We start from the raw sequence: 5995 nt of genomic DNA, 5'->3' as shown, positions 1-5995 counted from the left end.
AGGTATACTGCCTAGGTGCAATTTAGTTAGTTAAGTTAGTTAGGTTATAAATAAAAAATTAGGTGTAGCTATTGCACGCATCAAGTTTTTGGTGCTGTTGTCGGGGAACGACTTATTTAATTGTTGATTTATTTGCTTTAAATTAATCGATCATTTTTGTGGGGTAAAACCTACAAAAAGTTAATTTTCAGTTTCGTTTATTTTCTTCCAATACTGAATTCACGACGTGAGCTTCATTTGTTCACGACGTGAATCCAGTGATTTCTAGTTTTCTTTATTTTTACTTTGTTTTTCTATTTTAGTTCAGTTTTACGTTTTTATTTTGTTTATTTTGCAGGAGTTCATGACCAGAGGTTCCATGTGACATCCCCATTTTCACAGCCAGAAAAGACCGATTTTGTTTATGCTTTATAAAAATTAGAGTATCTCTTTTAATAAAAATGTTGCGGAACTTGTTCCCAGAAAAACATGATAAATACGTTATCAAAGCATTTCCGAAGAAATGTAATATATTCATTTTAAAACATTGGGATGTCATCGTTAATACAAAAACATAAGCATAAACAGAACTTACATTCATTATCACTAGTGATTTTTATCTCCTTAATCTCTCAGTGTAATGTAACTTCGTATCGACACCTGTGATACAGATGAACTGAGTGGGTCAGGTTGGAAAACCTGGTGAGTACATAGGGATTTCAATCCCACAATGTTGTATCATATATGTATTTTAGAACTCACAAAATATACAATTTCACCATATATAAGCAACTTTACCCCACCCGGCCGATCCTCACAACGACATGATCTATACTCTCGGATCTAAAATTAACCTCTTTACCTAATCCATACTCCCATATCAGGTATATCTAATCCATACTCCCGGATCAATAAATGTTCCCATTCCATACTCTCGGACTAGGGACAACTAACTATGTATTAATCCATACTCACGGATTACTGTCAAATAACTATGTCCTATCGATACTCCCAGACTAAGGACAACTGACTATGTCTTAATCCGTACTCCCAGATTAATGAAGAATGACTATGTCTTAATCCATACTCCCGGATTAATGACATTTGACTATGTCCAATCTATACTCTCGGACTAGGGACAATGACTATGTCTAACCCATGCACCCAGATCAATGACATATTTTAAAGTTCTATTCTCTGTGTATAACTCACTCATACTCATAAGAAGATACTACCCAATATTCCCCATAATTAATTTAGGTTTACTCTTTATCCTAAATCATCATATATAATCAAGTATGTTCTTTAACACGTATTTCAGGCAACATCAAATAACTCGCACATAACACATTTAATACTTCAATCAATACTTGTAATAAAATCATGTTCATGAAAGGGACTATGCACTCACACATAAACTCTTCAACAAATATTTAACTCTTTAACATATATTTAATACTTTAATTAATACTTGTATTAAAATCATGTTCATGAAAGAGACTATGCACTCACTTGATAAGGTGGTGACTCGGTACTCGGACAATGCTTCGTTTACTTTAAAATAATTTCCTTCGACAAAACCTAGTATTATTACCACTAGATTTTAGTCTAATATTTACCGTGACTAATTATTATTATTATTATTATTATTATTATTATTATTATTATTATTATTATTATTATTATTATTATTAATATTATATAAGCGTTTAAACAATACTTTCCAACCACTATATACAGACAGGGGCCAGACATAAAACACCGGAGGGCAGGACCATTTTGGCATATAACACTTCTGAAATCCAACAACCCTATGTGGCCCTTTAAACCAGATTCCCTGTACCGCGAGTAGTTAAAAAGATATTATAACGACACTTATATAAGTCATAATAATAGCTCAAATATTTATTATAAGTTCATAATAACAATACTAATTTTAAATATAAGTTATATTAAAATAGGGTAAGCATAACTTACTTATAAGGGGGTTTTAGCTAGGAGTCGGACTCTGCAGGGGCAGAACTTCGTTGCTGAATCTTTCTAAGAAAGATTCGTGCAACGCTTCAGTGCTCACCTTACTATACTAAAACTACAGAAAAAGAAGTCGAATCACGAGGGACCGAAATGCTCGGGGGATAAGAAGAGAAAGAATCTTGAATCAAGAGAATGGTGTAAGAAATATGAGAGCCCACGCCTCTTATTTATAGTAATTGAATTTACGGAAACTACTATCCATAATTACTTAATGACCTTATAGTCATATAAACGACTAAACACCTCTTCATAATACTATTTTAAATAGATTTAACGATATTTGTACTAAACTAATGTCGAAAGTCCTCAACACTAGTCTTATAGTAACCGCATCGTCGATACATTTCTAATGATATATACATTTGTATATATATATATATATATATATATATATATATATATATGTGTGTGTGTGTGTGTGTGTGTGTGTGTGTACGTATATATGATTTATACTTTATTTTAATACGTAAATATGCTATTATAATTTGTAACTCGTTCATACAAACTCCATTTTTGACGTTCTTTATATTCATGCGTTGGTATTTACGAGTACTACAACTTTCATTTAGACGACGTCAGCTAATTCTCATTCTATCTCAGATTTACAAAACTATATCGAATTTATCGCGCTCGAAGAGTAGGGACCAAGTTTCGTCCATATCTTTAACATAAGAGCTCTACTCTCGACATTCTTTATATCCACGCGTAGGTAAAAACAAGATCTAAAACTTTCATCTAGACTCCATCGGCTAATTCTCTACCGATCTTAAATTTAACAGTAGGAGGAGATTATACTGTTAAATGTCTGCGTAAAATTCATAACTTCTACATACGGACTCCGTTTTCGTCTGTCTTTTTACCATTGAGTTCCTGTTAATGAGATCTTCAACTCTCATTTAGGTCGCGTAGGCCAAAAACCGCTCGTACTAAAATTCGAGTTTCGGGTCGTGCACTGCTATGCCAAATCTTATAAAATTCATAACTTCCTCATACGAAGTCATATTTGGGCGTTCTTTATTGTATGTTCTTGGTTTAACGTATACTACAAATTTTGTTTAGATCACTAAGGCTAAAAAGTCCTCTACCGTAAATTCACTATTTACGTCTCCCAGTGTCGTGTCGGTTTTACCGTAAAACTTCGACGAGCCATAACTTCTTCGTTATAACTAGGATTTCGGCGTTCTTTATATGTACGGAACCCTTGTAACATATACTACAACTTGGTTAAGATTAATCGTTCTAAATAATCTTCCATCAAAAACTCATTTTTGATGCTCATCGTCTTTAAATTGACTAGCCCGGATCTGCGGACGTTACATTCCAACACACCTTTGGTGCCACCACTTGAAGATACAGAGTCGGCCCTTCAAAAAAAGAAGGATAAGAATGTGAACGAAGATCAAAAACCAAAGAATACACCCCTACAAGAACTCAAGTCAGTGTTCTCAAAGAAGTCAAGGAAGAAAACGGGAGAATCGACTTCAGCTTCAAAGGACAAAAGTTTGATTGAAATTTTAGATCCAATTCCCAACCCAAACGAATCCGAATACGAATCCGAAGCCGACTTTGGACTGTATACGAGTGAGCCTGAAAACAAACCAGAGAACGAGATGGCGAATATTGAAGAAATGACCATGGGAGCTTACATGAAGCGAATTAGAGACGATGTTGGTCCGGGTTTAGTACAACCTGCCATTTCTGCCACTGCCACATTCGAGCTGAAAGGACATATCCTCTCCGCACTTAAGGATATTCTATTTTATAGAAAAGATCATGAGGATGCTTTTAAGCATCTAGATGAGGTCAATGACATTCCAAATTATTTCAATGTTCCGAATCTGAATAAAGATATTGTCTTGTTAAGGATGCTTCCCGTTACTTTTAAAGGAGCTACGAAAGATTGGTTAAAGACACTTCCACCTGGTACAATTACTACTTGGGCTCAGATGCGCGAACAATTTTTAGACCAATTTTGCCCACCATCCAAGATAACTAAACTCAAAAAGGCGATAGCCAATTTTGAGCAAAATCCGGGTGAGTCACTTTACGAGGCATGGGAGCGCTACAAGGGGTTGTTAAGGAATTGTCCTCAACATGACCTTAACATTCAACAAGAAGTGTCCATATTCTATGACGGGGTCAATGTAATGACAAGGAAACTCCTTGATTCTCAAGGATCACTTACAAAGAAAAATCTGGGCGAAGTCAAGGAATTAGTTGAACAATTTGCAAAGCATTCTCGTGAGTACCACAATCCAAGGAATGAAGGCGTAAAGGAATTAGGAGTGAACATTCTGAAGAGATAGTTGCTATGATGGCAATGTTGAATCATATGGACCAGAGGTTGACACAAATGGACCAATCAATTCATGCAATTAGAGTTGGTTGTGAACGATGTAATGGTCCACACATGACTAAAGATTGCCACTTGGATGAATATGGGAACAAAGAGGCTCAAGTTTGCTACTCGAGTGGGGATAAGTATGATGAAGACTGGAGAAAACCAAAGAAGGAGTGACTGCCATATGATGAATACAAGAAGCAAAAGGAAGAGAAATATAAGCAAACAGGCCGAGGCTGCTACTAAAGAAAGCAACCACCAGCCAAGAAAAAAGTGTTGACCCAATTTATGGAAGCTTCCGAGAAAAGACATGATACTGATGCAGTACTAAAGGAACACATGAAAATGATGAAAGAACAACAGGCAGTGATGATTGCCCATCAAGATTTATTAAAAAATCATCAAGCATCAATCTATAATCTCGAAGTCCAAATTGGTCAACTAACTACTTTGGTGAGCAACAAATTATCCTCACAATTTCCTGAAAAGAAGGTTCAATCTGTAACAACTGAAAATATGACCTAAAATTTTTTTTGTTTAAATAATACTAAAGTTACCAATCATTAATAACATATAATGTAACTGTACGTCACAAATCCCAAAAAGTTATAATAGATGTGTCATAACAAAAGAACTGTATAAACATATCATAGTATCTAAAATAAACTCCCAGGATAAAAGCTGAAGCTATGGTGTGTGCAATGCCATCATCCCGAGCTCTTCCCTTTGCTTGCAGAAGTACCTGAAACCAAAACTGAAAGTGTAAGCACAAAACTTAGTGAGCTCCCCTAAACTACCACATACCATATAAAAACATATAAAGCACTTACTGGGCCTTGCCCACTGCATCAGACCGAAGTCCGGAAACTGCATCGGACCGAAGTTCGGAACTAACTGCATCACACCGAAGTCTGGAAACTAACCAGGGCCTTGACCTCTGCATCGAACCGAAGTCCGGAAACTGCATCGGACCGAAGTTCGGAACTGCATCGGACCGAAGTTCGGAACTAACTGCATCGGACCAAAGTCCGGAACTGACTGCACATAACATAGCATAACATATCAACTAGCATGAACACATATACTGCATACTGCATCGAACCAGGGTCCGAAAACACATAACACAAACATGCTTGAATCACAAAGACATCAAGCACACTACTACTGTATCGGGCCGAAGTCCGGAACTACTGATAACTAAATGGGTCGACATTGTGGCCGTAGACCCGTTCCTACTAGAAGGAAACTCACCTTGTAACGTTGGCTACTGAGATGCTAACTCTAAAGTGGCTGACTGCTGCTCCGGAACTGTTCGGCTACAAATCCCAAAAACACAAGATTAGGTACTTATAAATGTCCTTAGGATAAATGATTATTCTACCCCTAGTCAAAGTCAACTCCCTGGTCAAAGTCAGCTCCCTGGTCAAAGTCAACTTCCAGTTGATCGGACTCGCCGAGTCAGGGCGCAGACTCGCCGAGTCCCTCCATCACTAACTCTGACTTTATCTCACCGAGTCCCTTTCCCACTTATTGATTCACCCTGAACTCATAGATCGAAGAAAGACGGGGGACTCGCGACTCGACTAGTCGAGTCTGAAGAACAACTCGCCGAGTCCTAACGTGCAGATTCCATACAATCGA

The 5995-nt window shown here is 36.9% G+C and overlaps 1 non-coding gene across 1 annotated transcript; it reads right to left on the bottom strand.

The window, feature by feature from the left end:
* Positions 1 to 4007: 4007 nt before the first annotated feature.
* Positions 4008 to 4114, bottom strand: LOC111898336 (small nucleolar RNA R71). Its single transcript, XR_002852554.1, has one exon. It is a non-coding gene; the product is annotated as a small nucleolar RNA R71 (small nucleolar RNA).
* Between the last annotated feature and the right edge of the window lie 1881 nt (positions 4115 to 5995).

This window comes from Lactuca sativa, chromosome 3, assembly GCF_002870075.4.
Source record: "Lactuca sativa cultivar Salinas chromosome 3, Lsat_Salinas_v11, whole genome shotgun sequence".
NCBI classification, from domain to species: domain Eukaryota; kingdom Viridiplantae; phylum Streptophyta; class Magnoliopsida; order Asterales; family Asteraceae; genus Lactuca; species Lactuca sativa.
This window is presented reverse-complemented; position numbering and strand designations above follow the sequence as displayed.